Source organism: Symphodus melops, assembly GCF_947650265.1.
Source record: "Symphodus melops genome assembly, chromosome: 10".
NCBI lineage: Eukaryota > Metazoa > Chordata > Actinopteri > Labriformes > Labridae > Symphodus > Symphodus melops.
The window spans coordinates 5,405,140-5,428,007 of NC_136700.1; the positions used below are offsets into that span (position 1 = coordinate 5,405,140).

Genomic DNA, 22,868 nt, shown 5'->3' on the forward strand with positions numbered 1-22,868 from the left:
TCTTGTACACGCAGTAATAGGTGGGGGCGGCGAGGTGAGCACAGGGGGAAAATGGGCTGTAGTCGCTTGAGTGGCTGCTAATGTGGTCTCTCCAGTGATAACATGAAACAATTGGTTGTGTTATCATAATGTTCTTGTGGTCTAAACAATACAAATGAAAGCCTAAAGCTTCGTACGCTCTTTTCATGACCAATAATGATACGTATAAGGGTGAAACTCATTTCCCAGAGCCCGAGGTGTCGCCCTCATAATTGCTTGTTTGTGCAACAGAGAATTTAATGAACAATCAAACAAAATAGAGAAAGTGCTCACATTTAAAAATCTTTAACCGAGGACTTTTTTTTTTGATAAAAAATAAACTGATTAGATTTTTGTAAATTTTACTAATAAGTGCGGAGTGTTACCTTGATAGAACAGATCTCATGTTGGCCGCTGCACCCCACAAGTAGAGAAAGAACTCTCCCTCTCTCCCTCTCTCCACCAACACCTTTCTGCTGTGGCATGTCAACTGTGATCCAGACCTAATCTACCAGCCCAGTAGTGAGGTCCCTGCATGGAGCCCTAGGCCCCGCACCATTGCATCATCCGTCTTCACGACAGGCCCCAGGCAGGGCCCGGCCTCACCCCTGTCCTCTGGTGCTTACATATGCAGAGATAGGATGGGATTATGCACCCTGAAGCCTTCATCTGGTCACCAGGTGGCAACCCGAGCAGCCTGACTGTCTTTTCCCTCTGCTCGGTCTACGAGTGTGGAAATTACAATCAGACGACAGTCCTTTTTCCCTGCGGGGGTTCGCGGGCTTCCTCTGAGGTATCAAGCAGGCATGACAATTCTCGCCCTCAGAGGTTACGATGAGCAAATAGCACAGGAAGTCAGTTTGACTTGCTTTGCTGTTTGTGCAGTTTCCTATTTCGCTGCAGGAACCATTTTGTTTTGGAAGCTGCTCGAACGTCAGCCATAAATGTTTACTGAAACAACATTTAACAGATCTGTTTTCTTCCTGTTGTAAATTTCAGTTTTACCCTTGTCAAGTCGCCAGGATGGAGCAAACAGTCAGCGTCACACTTATGCAAACACACGCACAGCTCAGAATGAGCCAAGGATGCTGCACGCCTTTGTGTTTGTTCTTCATTATACTGAGATTTAAGGGAGAGAAAGAAGTTTTTGCTGTTTTTGCATGTGTCGATCAGACTCCATCTGACTGTGGTTTAGAGGCGTTACAGTCCGTTTAAGCAGCATTGTAAGAATCTTTAGAAGCCTTTGCTTGAACAGTTTCGCCCCGAGCACAAAACAATTTTCCGCCCAACTTGACAGCGATGACAAAGTTTTGTTTTAATTGCTTTTTTTTTTTTTTTTAAATGGACAAGAAACTTCTCCATAAAACTGAGGAGAATTTAGTTGACTTTTTACACTCACTCTGTATTTACATTAAAACTCCTTCTTTCTGCAGCAAACAGACACCAGCTTCCCAGTCAGTTATTTACTCTGCCAAGTACACTCAAAGTCTTTCTATTGTGGCAAAGTGACTGACATGTAGCCTCAGACAAAGCTGCTGGAGGCTGTGCTCACTGTTTGTTCCTTTTCGAGTTGAAGTTAAACACAGCTTCAACAAACTTTAACTTCACACCGCAGTGAAGGAGACAAACGGCATTATCCAGCTGCAGCCAGATGCTGATTAATCCTCAGATAAGAAATGACCCCATTTAAGGATTTTTTTTTTTAAATATTTCAGCAGAATGAAAAAAGCCATGAAATGAGGCATTAGAGATAGCAGCTCATCTTTAACCATCCTTTTCCTCATCTCTCCTCACTTCTCTGACACACTGAGTAAAGAATACATTAGAGGGTAATGAAATAAGAGCGTTTAAAGAAAGATTTGAATTGACTTTCAGTCATGGGGAGAGGATCGCATTACCAGTTGCCCGTTGCTATGACTGTCCTTCCCATAAAGAGGGTTTTTTTTTAATCTCCTCTCAAATGTAATTATGGTGGAAATTGCTGCTGCATTGTCCAGGACTGTATAAAGAACTTATTTGGAAAATTCTCTGCCTGTATATCAGTATGCAGAAGCTTCATTAAATCAAAAAATCATTCTTGGCCAGCTTCCCTGCCCTACATTCCCCGCAGAGTGCATTTACATGAAATGAAAGAAATTGCCACCTACACTCGCTCCATTTGTAGGTACAAATCCTTAAAAAGCCTGTACATCTTTATGTTGGGTTTAGAGGAGACTCAGGCATGGAAGTAAAAGGGTAAAGGAGGTTTTTAATCAGCGTCTCCCTCCCCTGTGCCCCAAACCTCAGCTCTGTTACCTCCACTATAGTTTCACCCCCCCCCCCCTTTCAGGGCTGCTGAAGGTTGATGGGGGAGGGTTATTGAAGGAAAGGGGCTCTGGAGGCCGCCTGTGGAATCTATGCATACCAGCAGAGAAAGTGGGAGGGTTATTTTTTTTTTTACACCTCCACAGGCTACAGAGTCCCCCTTTCCTAAAGCCTCCAAGCCAGCATCATAAAGTGTGCAGCGGCAGCAGCAGCTGGTGTCACAGAGAAAGACGGAGACAGAGGAGCGACGCCCTGCTATCTCACTTACCATCTTTTTTAAATGAAGGCCAGTAAGCAGAGTGGGGGAGATTACACACGAGAGCGGAAGATGTGGCACCCGTCCCTACAGCGAATCACCAGATGGAGCAGATCTAAATCAAGTTCCCCCTGCTATAAATACAATGGAAAACGGGCAGACACAGGGAATAATAAGCAGCAACATATGCTGTGGTCAACCTCTGCGGGTAGAACGGGGAGCTGTTCCTCCATGCTTTGCATTTCTCCTCTGAATTCATCCATGAAGGCGCTCAGTTTAGCACGCACCACAGCGGAGGAAGCTCATGGCAGCAGGACATGCCAATCACAGCCGCGGCCCTGTTTCACTGTTTTCTCTTCTGAGGCGAAACAAGAAGAATCCAATGAGAATTAAGTTCTGTTATAAAACGCTGCATTTCACCTTTATGGTCCAGCGACTGCTCGATATTACAACGGACTCAGAGCCTTCTGTAATTAAACGTGGAACAAGGGGCTAGTTGGTCTAAAAGCTGCTGTGGTCGTTTCCCCCACCCATCCTATCAGGTATCACGATCATTGGATGGGTGGAGGCAGGTTTTTTTGTTGGCCTGCGAGGATCAATTAAGCCATCAGTAGGGAGAGACAGTAATAAGACGTGTAATGGAAGGTCTCCGCTCCTTGGGGAACAGTGTAGAATTCATCAGCGCCTCATGTTCACACATTTATCACCCAGACATTACAACTTGTAATCAGTCACAGATGTCAGGGGTGGTGCTGTCAGGTCTTCACTCCACTGTCAGTTACTGCACAACACATTTTATGTATTTCCCTGTAAATAGAAGAGCTGCCTTTTTTTTAAGAGTGGCATATGAATAGATTAAATGAAATGAGATCATAATTCTAATATTGCAGGAACTCAAATGTCTTTGATTCATTCTGTAGGTGGAAGGTTTTCATCACGAAATAGGTCAGAATTGGTTTCAGTTTCCTTCTAACAGGATGCCTTTACAGAGGAAAGTGCCAACAGCCCCCCCCCCCCCATTTGAAATAAGCTTCCAGTAGTACTCTCAGCACATCAAGTGTGATCCTTGAGTATGTGAATGTGTCATCTTCACATTATAACACATTCTCCACATGCCTGTCTGTCTCCAGGGTCGGGTAAATCTATTTGCAGCTTTCTCTCCACCTTTAGTTTCACACTTCCTTCCACAGTTTGGTTTGGTTCTGACACTGCTGGTGCCCAAATGGGAAAGCAAGAAAAACCCCATTTGTCAGAACAAACAGAAGGTCAAATACATTAGCTAAGGTGTGGGATGTTTGTTTTCCTCCTGAACATTCTCTATACAGCTCAGCCTCTAAGCCCAGGAGCTGATGGGCGAGTTTACGCGTTGTGTTGCCAATGTCAAGTGCAGCAGTCCAGTCTGTGCTGACCAAAATACTGCGGCACTGCACCTTGTAATTTCTGTGTTTTGGAATAAAACAGTTCACTCAGTCACTCAGCCATCCCACACATTTCAGTCATTATGGTCTGGCAGGGGCTTGAGCCACCCTGTAACAGTTGACTGACAGGTCTCTCCTCTGGCTCGTGCATTTTTATAAACTCTTCCCGCACCCGACAGGATAAACGCACGTCTCACCCCACTGTCATTGCACCTGATGTCCAACTTAACTTGAAAACAGTGAAAGTAAACAAACTTGTTTTTGTCAGCTTTGTCAATTTCCTCAGAAATGAACCGTGCAGCTGGAGACTTCAAATTAATTTGATCCCCTCAACACCTTGTTACAGTGGTTTCTTCTCCAGGTTTTCGAGCGCAGACAGCTTTGACTCACGCCATCATCTAAACTGCTCCCCATAGTTCAGTGATTGGTTTGCCAGCTGTCAGGCTCAGTCTTTTCTCTGCGGATGTTTTCTGGATTTATAAGCTATATGCCGAAGTAAGGATGGGGGGGAAGGGCGGGGGGATATGTGGCTTCCCCAGCAAACGATTACTTCCTGAGAGGTGAGTTTTAATAATGATGCACAAATAGTTGTATAGAAAAAAAGCTTCAATTTCCTTCCTCTGGCTGGCTGTCTTTCCATAACTGCTGTCCTGTAAATGTTTACTGTTCTGAATGAAAACCCTATACTTGAGGTTTATTTGTCTCACACCTATATTTAGCCTCAATGGGGAAAAACATATAAAAAAACTTTGAGCCCAAAAGTAAACAAGATACTTATTATCATTATTATTGTCAATGCCGTAAAGACATTCTGTATAGCTTACTTGTATCTTAAGAGAAGAATGAGGAGTGAAAATAGACTCTCTTTTCACAAGTGCTGCATTGACTCACCAGGCAGTTTTGTTCCAATACATCCCTGAGATCGGAGGTCGAGGTCATCCGCAAATGTACAAACCACCTGTTATTCAGTGAGTCATACATTCTCATTTAATTGCTCTGGCTGCCTTGCTGTGATCAGATTGTATGCAAGATGGTATGTATCAGTATTCTCTATATTCGGTAATAAGTCCCTCCGTAAGTGGTTTACTGGTTCCCTCAAAGCACACACTGAGAGCGGAGACCCTGTGAGAGCCTTGCAGAGCGCTGCCTGCCTGCTTGGCCTTGCCATATGGTGCTGGTGATGGAGCCAGCGCCCGGGGAGGAAGCAGCGTATGGTGGCAGGAAATACACAGACGCAGCAGTGTGACAAAAACAAGACAGGAGAGGAATGTGAGTCTTCATGCAGCAATGCAAAAAACAACAGAAGCTAACATGTGCATATGCAGTATGAAAGAGAGCGATGAATAGAAGGATGAGAATGGAAAGGGTCAAACATGACCTTCAGACTAAATTACGAGGTGCCCAGTGATTCATTTGTTCCCTGCATGGCCATAAACACTAATGTCTTTTAATACATCACTCTGCATCCTTTCCTTTCTGCTGTCTGTCCCATTAAACATCGCAACAAAAGAGCTCTGATAAAAATCTGTTTTCCCCTAAAGCGACACAGGCTTCTTATTGAATTCAGCCCGCGCTACGATCTCATCAATGACACCGCCGGTCAGGTCCGACGCCGTTTGACATTTTAAAGGCATTTCTGCTCTGTTCACTCTTACACTCTTGTAAAAAAAAAGAAATGATTGTGGAGCTTTCAGAGGATTGATGAGGGACTAAAAGCCTGAGGAGAAACCCGCCCGAGGAATCTGTTAGCAGCTCTGAATGGGTGGGTGAGTAGGTGGGGGTGCCTCTTCTCTATTTTGTGTGACCTTTTCAGAAAGACTCCGAGGATTTCAGTGCCATCTGTACCCTCCGGGTACCTCTAATCCCATCGCTGCTTCACTCAGCAGTAATGCCTACCTTTAAACCTTTAAAAACAGCCTCTGATCTTAGCAACACACACTCACATTCACCGGAACACACTCCTTACTTTGTGTCTCCACTGAAACACATCTCATAGATCTCTCTTTGCATTTCTTACATGCTTGCAAATTAGTGTCAGTGTCCTCTAGTGTGATTTATTGTTAATGCTTACATCTGCTTTCTCTGGATATCTGATTTGTGAGAAATAATGTGCCGTTTATTCTGTTATGCTTACTGCTCGAAACCCGGAAACAAAAAACATGAATCAAATAAAGTTAACATAAAGACTTGATTTTTATATATAAAAAAACAAAAATGTATTTGACCTCTTTCTAAGCTGAACTGAATGCACCACACATGTAACTATGGCAGCTGAACATGTAGTTGCTGCTGTATCAGTTTCTCTACATCTTGATTAAACACATTCAGCCAATGCACAGCCTCTTTATTCTTCGCCCTGCTGGCCTAACTTTGAAATGCTCCCTCCTCTTTGAATGAAAGTTCGGTGCCCAGGTGTGTTTGTTGACCCCACCTGTGCTGACATGTTCATGCTGACTGTATAGGCGCTGCCATTTGTGAGCTCCAAAGACGACGCACCTTCCAAGACAAAAGAGCATTGCTCCATGCTGAGGGGAAGCTTATTCAAACATTGGCTTCATGACAAAATACCTCATCATGGTGCAAAAAAGAAAAGCCTGAAGGAAGTATAAAAAAGTGCAGATTTATGAATTAATTCTCGGATTCTCATACACACACCTCATCGGTATTTTCAAAGTCAGCATTGTCCTTGATGTTGGTGATTTATCCTTGGCACCCTCTGTCTCTGGCGACTTCATTTCCACTATTTTCCCCACAATCGGAGGCTGTGCTGTGTGTCACATATGGTTAAGCTTTTTTTTTTTTTTTCCTTTTTTTGTTTGACATGTGCCTCAGCAGCTTAGTTTTATATCAAATGTGATGACACTTCTGGAGGTTTTTTTCTGCTTCACTTTTCACGACTGTTCACCTCGTTTTCCTACGCTCTGCATTCCCTTGCGTGGGAAACCCAGCTCTTATGCCCTGACTCTGTTTTTCCTCTTCTCTTGGGGAGTGCGATATAGTGGATGATCAAAGTCTTTCTTCCTCATTGTGTTGGAGGAAAACAGAAAGAAGCTTCAGGCACAGATTTATCTCTGGGATACACTCTCTGGTCTGCCAGAGCAGCTCTCCATATTTTTGCATTGTTTGGTAAAGCATTATTTATTTTTTTTACAAAAAAGGTAATTCAAACTGCAAACACCTTTAAAATTGGCGCGAGCAAAATATCTTTCCTTAGCAATCAAGAGAGCACTTGAAGCAAAACAGAGGAGCACAAATTGCAATATTGAACCCTGGGGAAGTGTTTTTCCTCCGTTCGATAATTCTCTCACATTATGAAATGACATTTTCCCGAGGTGGGAGGTGAAGAGGAAGAGATTTGAAATCAGGTGATTACATGAAGATTGAAGAAAAAGAAAACATTGACAGTCCAGCAGTGAGACGAGAATGAAAGCAGACTCTACTGGGTTTGTGCGCTGTGGCTGTACGCAATACTCTCCACGCTTGCGATTTATCATTGTGAAGCTTTCAGGCAGGACAGGTTTTTTTTTTTTTGGTGTTTTTCATTAAATGGCCTGAAGTGTGTAAGTGCTTCCCCCGGGGGAATGATTCATCGCCGGTTTGCCAGGATGCAACCAAAGCTCGCTTCTTTAACGTATGAACCATCATCGCAGCCGCGAGAGTTTTCTACCTGGTGTCCCCCCTCCGGTGTCTTCCGTTCATTCATCTCCACATTGATTTTAATAGTTGAGGAAGCTGTGTTGGGGGTGGGGGCGCAACGTTTGAGGGATGGACGGTCTTCAGGCTAAAGAATCTGGCCTCATTTATATTTTTTATAGCTTACAAGGAGAAACAGTATATTATAACACAGCACAACAACACTCCCTCCTGGGTGATGGATTGAGGGTGATTGCCTTTGGGGACAATCAAGCCAAAAGTTAGACCCGCATTCACATTTTTCTCAGACACATCTTTGCATGCTGGCAACAACACAGCATGTGCAAATAGAGATCCCACCACCGAACCCCCCTCCTTTGAGACGCTTCTCGCCTGTGATCATCAGATCAGTAGCTCAGGAAGGACACTCTGACCTTCAGCTTTGGGGGATGGGGTGGGACTCACCCAGTGGGCTGAACTCAACCTCTCCTCCATCTCCAGTTCCCATGTTCCCAGACACAAGCGATTGTGTCTTAATGAATTCACTGAATACTAATCAGGCCGCCTAAGTCCAGGGGGTGGGGCAGGGCTTGACACTGACAAGGTCCTATATAAATATGCAGAGGAATTTTCCCCCCTACCGTCAACACATTCCTTCTGATTGAGAAAACAGCAAAATTGAAATCGGGGCTGTTGCCTCTGAGACTGTTGCGTTACGTGTGCTGTCCTGCTTCATCCGTCAGTTATTACACTTGTTTGTCTCATTATGGAGTTGTTATATTTCTGTTTTGATTCAGCTTGTGTCCTGGGGATACCCTGTGATTGTTTCGCCCTCACTGACTCCGAATCGCTCCAATTCAGCGTGCGTATATTTCACAGCCCAGACCCTGTTTATATAAATCTTTCAGCACCACTGGCTAGAGGTTATATCCTCTAACATTAATCAAGACTCAACAGACTCCTAATCTTTTATCCGAGTCCTGTTAGCCCCATGGACAACTTCTTTATGGCTCAATCAATCAGACTGACTAGCTCTGAAATGTCCACTGGTTCATTCTCAACAGCCCTTGGCAGTGTTTTCAGTCACTGTAAGGTTGCCATAACAGTGCTACAATAATCAACATCAAAGAACAAAAAAGATTCATCCCTGGAAAAATAAAAAAAAAGAAGAAGTTCACACTTGCATTGAGCCATGATACTGGAGTAGTCTGTTGTAATTAGTGAGCAGGAAGAGGTCCCCCTAAGATCTGAAGCCACACGTTGATTCAATCAGGAGATGTAATGTGGACGTGTAGGAGAGTCTTTGAGGACACATGACAGAAGCGAATGTCTCCGCCTCATCACTGGGAGTCCTTTAACGACGCAAAGTTAATTTCAGTTTCATCCTGCAACGGAGATCTCTGTTCCATCGACACTGCTGCAAGTTTTATCTCTCATTTTAAGCTCGCGAAGAGAGTCGATCATGTCCATGAATACTGATTGAACTTTATAAAGCTCTATTTGCACAGAACTAATACATCCTGAGGTTGGGAAGCGATTTGTATAATTGAGGGAGATCGTTGAAGATCTTAATCCTGATAGGAGTCTGTCATGGTTATAATTTAAGTAAGATTTCACTGCAAATTACTTGCCACATCTTGGAGAAGTCAGAGGTTCCTTGGTAATACTTACTAATCTCATGCAAATTCAGTTGGTTTTAAGCATCCAATGGTGTCCTACTCTTTGTAGCTGCAAATGTTGCTCTTTGTTATAGAGCTGGAGGCTGTGGACAAACTTTAAGGGGAGGTCACGAGACAATTTCTAGTTTTACTTTACAAAGCGATGTACATGTTTCACTGTACTTATGAAAGGCCCTGAGTGTAATTTACTAGCACTAATGTTTATCATGAAAAAAGAGTCGAAAAAAGTCTGCACTCTACACATACTGACCTATTTGTCTTCTGTAAACTCAGCATCAAGGTTCAAGTTCAAGGTTCTTTATTTGTCAAATATGCCACATGTTAAACATACAGCACAGATGAAATTGCATTCCCCCCCCCCCCCAGTGCAAACCTGCAGTGCATAAAAGAGCACTAAAGAAAAACTAGCAATACTGTACAACAAATAACTTAACTAAAGACATTTGGACAACAAATAACGAACAACAGACAACAAATAACTTAACTAAAGACATTTGGACAACAAATAACGAACAACAGACAACAAATAACTTAACTAAAGACATTTGGACAACAAATAACGAACAACAGACAATAGACAGACAAGGGCACTTGTGAGTGTTACGCTTTGAGGTAGAATGTGGATAAATTACTATGAGGTAGATAAATTACAGTATTAACAATATAAACAGAGTGCAGATTAAAATACGAAGTTAAAGTGAGGTAGTGTGCAGTAGTGCAAATAGCAAATTACTATGAGGTAGATAAATTACAGTATTAACAATATAGACAGAGTGCAGATTAAAAATACGAGGTTAAAGTTAGGTAGTGTGCAATAGTGCAAGTGCAAGTAGCAAAATTACTATGAGGTAGATAGATTTCAGTATTAACAATATAAACAGAGTGCAGATTAAAGATACAACGTTAAAGTGAGGTAGTGTGCAATAGTGCAATAGCATAGTCAATACAGTTCAATAACGGCTGTGCAGAGTTTTTAGGGTGCGTGAATTATTGGAGCATGCGGGGGGTGGAGGAGGGGGGTGATGCCAGGTCCTGTAGGGGCAGACTGTGGCAGGATGAAGGGGGGGGGGGGGATGGGGGGCAGAGGGGTGAGGGAGGGTAGTGATGGGGATGGAGGGCAGAGGGGGCAGAGGGATGAAGGAGGGTAGAGAACTGAGGGCAGAGGGTGGAGGAGGCGGAGGGGGGATGGGGGCAGGGGCAGGAAAGGGGATGAGTGGACGAAAGGGGGGGAGGGCAGGGAGGGAGTTGAGACTCCTGACAGCCTGGTGGAATAGACTGTTCTTGAGCCTGCTGGTTCGAGCACGGAGACTCCGCAGTCTCTTCCCAGATGGCAGCAGGCTGAAGAGGCTGTAGGACGGGTGGGTGGGGTCACCTGCAATCCTGGTGGCTTTGCGGGTGAGACGTGTGTTGTAAATGTCCAGAAGGGGGGGAAGAGAGACACCAATGATCTTCTCAGCTACTCTCACGATGCGCTGCAGAGTCTTACGGCAGGACACGGTGCAGGCGCCGTACCACACGGTGATGCAGCTGGACAGGATGCTCTCAATGGTGCCCCTGTAGAACGTGTGCAGGATGGAGGATGGGGCTCTTGCTCTCCTCAGTTTGCGGAGGAAGTAAAGGCGCTGATTAGCTTTTTTGGCCAGTGATGCAGAGTTGAGGCTCCAGGACAGGTCTTCAGAGATGTGCACACCCAGGAACTTGGTGCTGCTCACCCTCTCCACTGCAGCACCGTCGATGGTCAGAGGAGCATGCTGGGTGTGCGTTCTCCTGAAGTCCACAACAATCTCCTTCGTCTTCTCCACGTTCAGATGGAGATTATTGTCCTTGCACCACGAGGCCAGTCTGCTCACCTCACTCCTGTAGATTGACTCATCGTTGTTGTTGATGAGACCCACCACAGTCGTGTCGTCCGCAAACTTAACAAAGAGGTTGGAGCTGGAAGATGGGGCGCAGTCATGGGTCAGCAGAGTGAAGAGGAGGGGGCTCAGCACACATCCTTGGGGGGCCCCCGTGTTCATCATGATGGTGCTGGAGGTGTTGCTGCCGACCCGGACTGCCTGTGGTCTCCCTGTCAGGAAGTCCAGCAGCCAGTTGCACATGGAGGTGCTTAGGCCCAGGTTGTCCAGTTTGTGGATGAGCTGCTGCGGGATGATAGTGTTGAATGCTGAGCTGAAGTCGATGAACAGCATTCTGACGTGGGCGTCCTTGGTCTCCAGGTGGGTGAGGGCTGAGTGGAGGGCAGTGGAGATGGCGTCGTCAGTCGATCGGTTAGGCCGATATGCAAACTGGTAGGGGTCCAGGGTGGAGGGGAGGGCAGACTTGATGTGCTGCATGACCAGCCGCTCGAAGCACTTCATGAGGATGGGGGTTAGTGCGACCGGGCGGTAGTCATTGTAGCAGGATGGAGACGACTTCTTGGGGACCGGGATGATGGTGGTGGCTTTGAAGCATGTGGGGACAACAGCTTGGCTCAGTGACGTGTTGAAGATGTCGGTGAGGACATCTGTGAGCTCCTCAGCACAGTCTCTCAGGACACGACCTGGGATGTTGTCAGGACCTGGCGCTTTCCGTGCATTTGTTCTCTTGAGGGATCGCTTCACGCTATCCCGGGAAAGCGTCAGTACCTGGTCGCCAGGAGAAGGTGGCGTCTTCTGTGCTGGGGTGCTGTTGTCTGCCTCAAAACGAGCAAAGAAGTTGTTGAGGTTGTTTAGCAGAGAGGTGGAGCTGTCACAGGTCTGCGGAGGGGGCTTGTAGTCCGTGATGGTCTGGACCCCCCGCCACAGGTTCCTGGTGTCTCTGCTGTCGGTGAACCGGTCTGCGATCCTCCTGGAGTATTGCCTCCTGGCCAATCTGATGCCTCGTGACAGGTTGGCCCTGGCAGTCCTTAGGCCCACCGCGTCCCCAGCTCTGAAGGCAGTGTTCCTGGCCTTCAGGAGCCTGTGGACTTCACCTGTCAGCCATGGCTTCTGATTGGCCCGAATGGTGAAGGTCTTGGTTACCGTGACATCGTCCATGCACTTTTCCATGTAGGACGTGACGGTCTCTGTGTACTCCTGGAGGTCGGTGATGTTGTTGTTGGTGGCCGCCTGTTTAAACATGTGCCAGTCAGTGGTGGAGAAGCAGTCCTGGAGTGCTTCTGTGGACCCCTCAGGCCACACCCGTACCCGCTTCCTAACTGGTTTGGTGACTTTAACCAGTGGCCTGTATGCTGGCATTAGCATAACAGTGGTGTGGTCTGAGGCTCCGAGGTGGGGGAGGGGGAGGGCTTTGTAGGCCCCTTTGTTTACAGTGTAAACATTGTCCAGAATATTGTTACCTCTAGTGGGAAACTTGATGTGACCATGAAGTTGTGGAAGCACACTCTTGGGGTTTGCGTGGTTGAAATCCCCAGCCAGGATGAGAAAAGCATCAGGGTGTGCTGTCTGCTGCTCACTGATGTGTTTGTGGAGATAATTCAGAGCCTCACTCCTGTTGTTGGTGGAGCCAGGAGGGATGTAAATTGCTACCAGCAATATGGCACTAAATTCCCTCGGCAGGTAGAATGGCCGGCATTTAATAACCATAAACTCCACGACTGGTGAGCAGTGCTTACATACTACCACCGCGTCACGGCACCAGGCATCACTGATGTAAACACACAGACCCCCGCCGCGAGTTTTACCACCCTCGACGAGCACTCTGTCTGCCCGGTAGCATGTTAGCCCGGCTAGCTGAATAGCATGGTCCGGAACACTGTCATGAAGCCATGTTTCCACAAAAACAAAAACACAAGACTCACTCACAGTCCTGGAAGTTGTCCGGAGCAAGCGAATATAATCTAGTTTATTGTCCAGCGAGCGTACGTTGGCCAGAGTGATGGTCGGGATAGCCGGCCGGTGAGGGCTAGCCTCTAGCCTAGCCCGGATACCTCCACGCTTCCCCCTCTTCTGCTTCCTTGTATTCCGACAGTGGCGCTTCCACTGTGGGCTGGTTGCAGGAGTGGGGGTCGGTGATCGAGCAGGCCTCCGGAGCAGACCGCAGTCCCGTAGCTCTTCCGCTAGCACTGCATTAACCTCCGTATTTGTGGTTTTACCGATGTCAAGCAGAACCTCACGGGTGAATGTGCGCCTTGGGGTTAGTGGGGTTAGTGGACGCGACGAAGACAGACAATTACACACAGATAAACAGCCTAAAAAACATAAAAACGCAGGTTTGCCGGGAGAGAGAGGAGCCGCTGCGTGCACCCGCGCCGCCATCTTGGATCTATATCATACGGCAGTAAAAGTACCATTTCACTCTATACACCCTCGCCATCTAAGGGAACCACTGGTGCATAAAGAGCATTCTTTCCACATCTGATGGATCTGTTTTTTCTTTAGAGTTTTTTTTCTCATTGAAACATCTCAGAGGACTCTGGGAACTATTGATTTTCATTCGTCCTTGCTCCAGTGCCATAATCTGTGGATTCATGCCATCCACTGCCTCTTCTGACACAAAGGCCTGCAGCCTGATTGAAGCCATATGTTAGTGTAAGGCAGGAGTGTAATAGAGGTGTTAAGTCTATATACTGAGTAAAGTAAAAAGAAAAAAAACTCAAGCGGGGGCCCCGTCCTGTTTTAAAGGTTCTCGTCTTATAAAAACACATGGTGCTGAATAATTGCTCCATTGTTAATCTGCGTCCCTTTATCTTTTATGACTTTTTCTTAAAGGGACACAGGAGTAAATAAAGGAAAGCCATGGATTCATTTCAGAAAATTATGGGTGTTTCTCTGTTCTCTGTAATTACCCATGTAAACTGCTTTGTTTTCAGCCCACCTGCTAGCGTGCAACCCTTTGGGTTTTAATGTGCGTGGGTTCATACTCATCCAGCTCGTTTGATTTCCTCGCCTTAAATGTTTCTGATTAACTTTGCCTTAGGGCTTAACTGACAAAATACAAACTGTTTATCATGATGGAAATTTAATGAACGTGCCCGTCAATGCAAGAACCAAGTCATCATATTTAGCCAGAGCTAGAACCAAAAATAATCAGAGGATTGGGGAAAGCCCTCAGGCGCTGCTCTTGTCTCCACGTATGTTTTATGACAACAGACATCAACATGGAATAAACAAGAGTCACTGTTCATGTCCTTTTTTTCCACACAGTCAGCAGCTTTAGTTTATTATGGACGTTTCTTTATTACCCATGGCTTCAAATGACTCCCTAACAGCATTGTTAAGAAGACAAGGCTTCACCAGCAGGCTGCAGTTTCAGCCCCGTACATTTGTCTCAACAAAATAGCATCAGCATCAATTTTCCTCTGTACTTTTTTACTATGCTGTCAGAGATGCCACGCGATATAAAAAGACACAAGATAATGGTAAATCTTCTTAGAAAATGGAATTGGTGGCCTTTTTCTTGACATCCGTTTGGTTTCATTCTGTGGAATCAGCGGGGCAGAAAAGGGCTTTTCATCCTTGAGCGGACAGGATAAACCAGATATTATATGATTATGTTGGATTACAATACCAATTTAATATCACACAAAATGTCAAGAGCACACGCATTCCTGCATAACCTGATCTCAGCCTCTTTGTTGTATTGCCCCATTGTGTTGCTCTCAGATTACTTGACATGTTACATAATGTGTTCTCATTTTGCCTATTCTCCTCTTTCTCAAGGGCTCTGAAATTTCACTGTAACAGTATGTGATGACAGAGAAACCACCTCAGTGTCATCATATAACCTTTATCTCTGTATTAAATCAAAAAGAGAAAAACACTCATTCCTGAGCGTTGACATTTAAAAAAAAAACCCAACAACAAATAAAAAAAAAAAAAACATCAAACTGACAGCTAATGAACTCAAAACTGTCAGGAGATTTTTGCTGAAAAAATAGTTTTGAGTATTAAGACCAACAGTCAAACATTTAGGAAATTCTTTTATCAGTTTTCTTTAAAGAGTTGGATGAGAAGATTTAAACATTTTTCATTTATAAATGTAACTATTGCCCAGTTCTCGACATACGCAAGTTAGCTAAGCCTAGCATAACGCTTGCAAACGAAAGCTAGCACACAAATTGTTGTCTCAGAATGAACCTCTCGTCCTACAGAGATTTCCACTCTTCTCTCACTGAATGGTTTTCACATTACACCCACACAATGAAGAGCAGTGAGCAAAAGTGACCTGTTTGTACTCTGAATGTCTTTTTTTGGGAGTTGGGTAAGGCTGCTTGAACTCCTCAGGGGTAATAGGCTGGCCTGGTTTGTGTCCCAAAAGACAGCATGAATGCACTGGACCAGCTTTTAAAAAAAACATTCTACAGAGTATTTTGTACATTTGGCAGTGGGATTCAGCTTTTGCTCCATCCCTGAAGCGTTGCATTGTGTTTTGAAAGGAGGCTCTTGTGTTTGCGGTATAGAGCTGCTCACTCACATGATGAGCCCCAGTACTGTCAGAGAGACATTTTGATGTCTGGCACAGTCTGTGTGGAGGATGCTAAAACATTCATTGCATTTTTGGATGCTCTAAACATGAATTTGAAAGCGTAGAGTTTAGTGCCTTTGATTTGTCTCGACCTCAGAGAGCTTTGCGTTAGCATGTTTACCATTTGTTGTAAAGGGAAATTGAGACATTGATGCATGGCTGTCAGTAAACACTTACTTTTGGACACGTGGCTTGATGTCATGCTTTCCTGTCAGGCTCTGTAAGTGAGAGGAGTTGGCTGCTCAACACATCAGACATGACCCAGTTAGGGAGCGACACTTGTAGGACCCTATGAAGTGGATCCTATACCAACCTTTAGCTGTGTTGTTCTCCTCACACAGTCTGGTTGAGAGCACAGTCAACCTTTTAGAAGTTCAAGACTTGCATGATGCTGATAATTTGAATAAAAGTTGGATGGTCATAAATCCTTTCAGTCTATTTTTTCCACTTTGATTTTTTTGAATTTATTGATATTTCCACAAAACAAGTCTGAAAACAAATTGCCTATTTGTTCTTGGCTTTGACTCTGTCATTGTCATGTGAAAGTAAAGAAGCTTATCATCCACCCCTGCTATTAAGCCTCACAAAAGTAAACAGTTATTAAAATGTGAGTTGAAACTGTATAAGCTCTTCTTTCTTTTTTGACTTTGGAGAGAACACCAAAGCTCCAAATGTACACCAATGCTGCATGGTAGCACCATATTGTTTTTCTTCTTCATGCTTGGAATTCCAACACTAATGTAACACAGGGATGACTTCATTAACCAGAGAAAGGTACAATTGTGCTAAATTCTTGAAAGGGGAGATGAGAAATTTCTACCAATTGCTGTAGAATTCTTTCCTTTGTGTTTTTTTTTTTGCCCGCCTCCTATTTGACTTCCCTGCTGGAAGGAGGGGAAAGAATGTCCAATTTGCAATCTGAGATCAGAGGCGACGAAGCGGAGGTTGCAGGGAGGCGTGGGTTTGTAGCTGGAAAGAGTGAGACATGCAGAAAATATCTGAGCCCTCTTATGAAAAGCTCATTCTTCTCACACATCTAGATGATTTTTTCTTTTTAAACTGAAAGTTATTTTCTTGCATTTAGCGCACTCTGTTTCATCTTTATGCACTGTGTCGGGCTCCAAAGCTGTAAAGCTAATGCCTTTTTTTTTCTGCTTTATGTGTACTCACTGTTCAATGGACCAGAAGTTCATTTTGCTCTGGTAATTGGTTTGTTTATTAATTACCGGTCGTAGTCGGAAACTGTGTGACAAATGAATGGTGTGATTAGATAAGACCAGCTCTTTACAGAATGCCTGTAGAAAAAGCTCTGAAACAGATCAATATAACACAAGCTGGTGTTTCTGCCCAGGGCGCGTGAGGGTGACTGATGGGTGGACATCAGAGAAATGAGGCTGTGTTACAGAAGAGTGGCACAAGCTAACTAAAAGCACACACTGTGCAGAGCTTTGGGCTTGCTTTCGGCCTGCATGCTGGAACTCTGTATCTAAACTGACAGTGCAGCTTTTAAAGGGTTTAATGTTCCCTCGTTTTTTCTTTCTTTAACTTCTAAGTGATAGTAATTATAAGTGACTGTCGGACTTTGATGTTAGGTTCTTGGCTGAAATGGACTCCTCACACTGGAATAATGCACATGTTTCTGCCGCTCTTTTCAGTCAGTGCCGTTCTATATTCGTGCATAATTCAGAAGGTTTAAATATGACAGAAGTCGACATTTATACACAACAAGCACACATGGGATAAAAGTAACCCCACTACGCCTTGCAAAAGGACGTTTCCTTTTAAGCACCTGCAGAGTAAATCCAATACATGAGTTAAATAATAGGAGTTTCTGTTGGTTATTTTGAGAAGCCAGCAGATGAACAGCAAAGAAGCAGCAGACAAACCGCATGAAAACAACTGCCTGTTTGCCTGCTGACATGGAAATGTAACAATGCAGAGCTTACATGAACAAGACCTAACAATGGGGCTTGTCAGGTTATTCGATGTTGTTTTGTTGCTGTTTGACCTTTTCTTGTTCAGGCTGTAATAAACATACCAGAGGGAAGAGGGAGAAATACATCATGGAGAGAACGGTCACACTTTGGATGAAGAGTTTAAAGGCTGATATAGAGCTTGTTTGTCACACAGCTCTGCCCCTGGACACTAATACACTTTACTGTGTGAGATATTCAAGTTGTAAAGCCAACGAAACACACAACATAAAGAGGACTCAACCAAAGATGTGAGAGTGAAAGATCTTCTGTGGAGTCTGTCATCACATAGTGGGATTGATGAATAATACAAACAGTCGTATAGTGCAACCACATCTCATTAATGTTGTTTGGGGGGGAGGGGGGGATAATGTTAGGCTACTGCTTAACATGCTTTCTGTGGCTTTATGAATTGCTGAAAACCAATGAATAGACCTTAAGCCATAAGTGTTTGAAGGTGTGTCACTGGCAGCAGTAAGTAAACAGGCTTCACTTTGCACATCACACAAGAACATGTTCTTCACACTGTCTTTTCAACTGACTGTATCCTTCTTGACTGTCTGACAGAGGATCAAACGTTTGTGGGTTGTTGTTCTTTTTTAAAGTGGGACTTCGAGCTCTACAGCTTTGTGTTTCAACTGAAAGTGAAAACATGCCTGAACATGCAGGGATTTGTTTCTGCCAACAGATCAGTCACATGGACTGTTCAGGCTTAAGTGAAGTTGTTGTGGCGGTTTTCACGCACGAGCACAAAACTCCTTAAAAAACGTCCTGAAATAATCCACGTGAGCTGCATGCATGAACAAAAGCAGACACATTTTTGACTCCAACTTTACCTGTCTGCCTAACCACATGTCATTTTACAGCTGAAGTCAGGGAGAGCAGGACATATTCAGGAAAATTCTCTCTGACCCAGCAGGAGAGGCTGGTTTGGTTTGTACCCTACAACTGATGTACGACTACTGAAGTCCATTTATGGACCCTGCACGGTCCATTGTTTGCTTGTTGACTTGTTTGTTTGAGTTTAGCTCTGCTTGACTGTAATTGTAATTGACTGACTGAACATGTGTGTCATAAATGTATTTGGGTGGTTCATTAATCCTGTAGGGCTTACACCCCCTTTTTTTCTTCCTTCTTGATACCGATACGCATTTAGGGAAAAGCGGTTTGAAATGGATGAAAAGGATTAAAATTAAACTCTTTGAGTGTTTGAAGTAAAGTTAAGTTCTAAAGAAAAAAATACCAAAGGGCATGTGAAGGTTTGTTTTATTTTGTAAATTCACAGGCCGCCCCCCCCCCCCCCCCCCCCCCCCCCCCCCCCCCCCCCACCCCCAGGTAGGGATGCTTTTACATCATCTTCCCATTTTCAGATGATCTTCAGGAGCCAAAAGGGAATGTCTTACATTAAGCTTGCCCATTCACGCACATCCTCGCTTCAATTCCCCGGCCACCAAAACGCTCTCCAGCTTAGCGACAGGCTTTTTCTCCCCTTCCTCTTTGGCCTTTTGAATGATAACCTTGAATGGTATTGTCTCGGGGCACTAAGGAGGGTAAAGAAATTCCGTGGTTCTTGACAGGGAGCAGGAATGCTTGACAAAAGGCGTCAGCACTCCCCTCATCAGAGAGTGAGTGGGGATATGAAAAGGGGGCAGTCTTTTCATTCAGGTAAAAAGCGTTGACGGAAAGAGGATGGGGAACAATAGAGCATCTCTGATGGAATAAAGCACTTCTCTGTGTGCTTTTAGAGGCACCCAGAATGCTATTTCAGAAGTGAGTTCAACTTCGATGATGAAATCTGAGGCAAGGACATGCAGAGGAAATTTCACTATATTAGAGCAGATTGTATGGATTGAACACTGATATGTCGGGCTGATTGTATTTAGTTCAGACCATTTATCTGAACTCTTTCCCAGTTCATAGAAGAGGCTTTCAGAGAAGCCATTAGGCCTCAAATAGTCATTGGGATATGGAGTACATGGAGATCAATTGAAACTCGATCTGTGAATAAGCTGTCTGGCCTCTTAGATTCGGCGCTGTGCGCTTTCTCGACAATCAGGCATCAGCTGGCTGCCATAGCAACTAAAAACTAGACTCCAGAATGGGCTAAGGTTTTACAAATAGTGGTTGGTGGCAAAAATCGAGTAAAGTAAACAAACAAACCTCTCAGCCTGTGTGTGAATAGAGCAGCACTCGAACGCTTCCTCATCTCCCAGAGAGCTGAGGGCGTCTTTAAGTTTGACCTGAGGGAACTGTTGATATTGCCAAAGGGGAAAATTGTTATTTGAGTTGGTAATAACCTCTGCTGTCGGCTCACAGCTTGTCTGTGGATGCTGGTGATGGCAGATTTCTCACATTTATGATCCCTTCTGTCTGTTTGTTCCACGTTGTCATGTATTTTCTGTGTAGCTGCAGTAACAGCCTTCTGGTGACTTTCACCGCTCCGCTCATGGCAGCTCAGTGGAGTTTTGCAATGATTTCATCATGAGACCATCTGCTCGCGGAAAAATGAGCCGCATGTTGAAGTTGATCATGGTTGAAAGAGAAGAGAACCTTTCTGTGGTTTTAGAATAACGCAATGAAATTCACAAAAGGACCTTTGTTGAAGCTAAAATTGGTGTTTTCATTTTGGATGCGGGATTTATTTTTTTCAATCTCTAGGCCACGAGGGGTTAATAACATGGGCATGATGGTGGCCTCACCTTTATGTAATGTGATGCACTTTTGCTCTTTGTTGTTTTTGTATCACTTCTACTCCACAATTGCAGGGGTTGAAATAAAAGTAATCCCATTATTTCACCTTGTTTTCATTTTGTGGCACGATGAACATTTCATCCATGTTTGTATGCAGGGAATTCTTTATTTTCTGAAACAGTACTCCAGTTTTTTTTTTCCTACAGGGGATCATTAAGTTTTTATCTTATCTCAGGAAGTCTAGCATGCGGGGTAGAGCTTGTGACTGTGACGTGTCTGCTAGCTTAGTGCTTCTCCAGCCAGGGGCGAGGACACCAGATTTAGCACAACAAATTTCTGGGAACTCATAAAATGAAATAAAACATTGCATGACGACAAGAAGTGTCTTCATATGCGGCCTGTGACTGGAGGTCACGAGAAAGCATGGCCTGAGTTTAAGAGGTTAAAGGTCAACAGGGTTGAGAAGCTGTGCTGTAGCTGAAAGCCACACGCTAAATGACACAAATCCCAGAGTGTGGGTGTTTGTGCCGAATGAGACGCATCAGTGTCAGCTCAGGCAATAAGAAGAGCAAGAAGTATCATCTGCAACAGCACTCGTGGAGAATCAGAGCCTGAGGTAGTGACCTTTACAAGTGCACACATCTTTCCAGCATATAACATCATGTGAAAAAAAAAAAACATCTTACACTTTCTCCCACATCCGAGTGAGCATCCCTCCTACCTCTGCTGCTCACTTACCCAAAAGAAGTGTGGAGGATGGGATTGAATGGAATTAACAACAGCGAGTCAATCAATCAAAAAACATGAAAGCAAAGAGAGACGCGTAGAGCCATGTATGGAATTGTCAAGCACCTTGGCATTATGGTTTATTTTTGTTTTTCCTCTCCAGGTTTTCTTTTTATTGCAGTTAGTGTCTCGCAGTAGTTTCGTGGGGAACACGTGTGCTCACATTGATTTCTCCCTCTGCAGACTCTCAGGCTTACCGAGTTATTCCCCAAAAACAACAACGAACTGACGCTTCACCCTCAAACCTTTGTGTTATTCACAATGGAAGTGAGCTATTTTCTTTGTTGTGACAATAATTTCCCTCCTGTCTGTACTCTTCCCTGTTGACATCATGATCTGACCTGATGTGGAAAATATTCTCTGCAGTCTGTCTTCCATTCTCTCTCTCCGAGGTGCCCGCTTCAAAGCTGCAGCTCTCTACGGTTTTGATGATTTTAACTAATGTGTTAATCAAAGACTGATTGAGGATCCTCATAAATCTTGATTTTGCAAATGGAAATAAAGCACTTGTGTGGGATGGAATAACAATATCTCTGGGAAACAAAGACACATTCTGCATGCATTATTTTTTTCCCCCTTCCTTGCGCGGCAAAGAAATTTGATTTGATTACATGCTGCTGTATATCTCTGCATTACACAACACTTGAAAGAGAATTTCTGATTTTGTGAAATATTAACCATGAATACATTAACATGCTCAGATGCTTTACAGTCTTTACTGTTACAAAATAATGAAAACGCACGATCCCTAACATTATATAACTGAGAATATTTTAAGGGCTGTGTGTATGCTCGCTGGCTCCTAAATGCATTTTTGCACCTCAGAGAATCATGGGGGTTTTCTGTTCATCTAGGCTCCACAGTGGCTACTTGCACAGGGACTCACATCAAATGCTCCCGCTGTACTGCTCAGCTAAAGGTAGTCATTTCAGGTCTGAAGAAGAAATTCCTCTGAAGTTCTTTTAAGGGTCTGAAGAAGAAACAGCAGAGTTCCTCCTTATAACAATCCCTGGATTCTCTCTGATCCTGAGCTGTAATGACACAGACCTGGTTAGAGCCTTTTTACATCCCCTCGCTCTCATCAGCATGCCAGCTTTCACCGTATTGATTCTCTCCCACAGGTGTCTATTTTCTCCCAGAGATGAGCCCGTGACATTCACTGTCCTCTCCGGCTGACGCTGGTGAAAACACAGATCTGTCTTTTTCACTTTTGCAACTCCACCTCTGATGCTATAGCCGCTTTGTGGAACCCGTCTGCATTAGCATGTGGATTAATTTCTGCTTGTTATCTGGCCTAGATGTAGTTAGGCAGTCCTAGTTGGAAGGCAGAGCTTGCTGGCATTCCTCTCCTGTGCTGCCATCCTCACATCCCAAAAACTGATAGCAGGGCAGACACGGTGGAGGGGATTAAGCTAATGTGATGGCAGAGCCACCTACTAGGGGGCCCCATGGGGTAATTTCAAGAGACAGGCCTTGGCATCCAGGGAATAACTTGTCAGGACCTGGCTACAGGCTAATATTGTGGATATTAATCCTTAATCTAATGGCCTTGACTAGATTTTGCTCTTGTCTCTGTGCGCAGCTTAAAGCACACTCATAAGTCTGTTTAATCACTGACATAAAGCAATCCCTCAAGGATTTTCCGGAGTTTTACAGTAATTATTGC

The 22,868-nt window shown here is 44.4% G+C and overlaps 1 protein-coding gene across 1 annotated transcript in view; it reads left to right on the top strand.

The window, feature by feature from the left end:
* The window catches only part of LOC306830886 (LHFPL tetraspan subfamily member 6 protein), a 46,358-nt gene that overhangs the window by 17,841 nt on the left and 5,649 nt on the right, over positions 1-22,868 (top strand). The gene's annotated exons all lie outside the window — the stretch shown is intronic.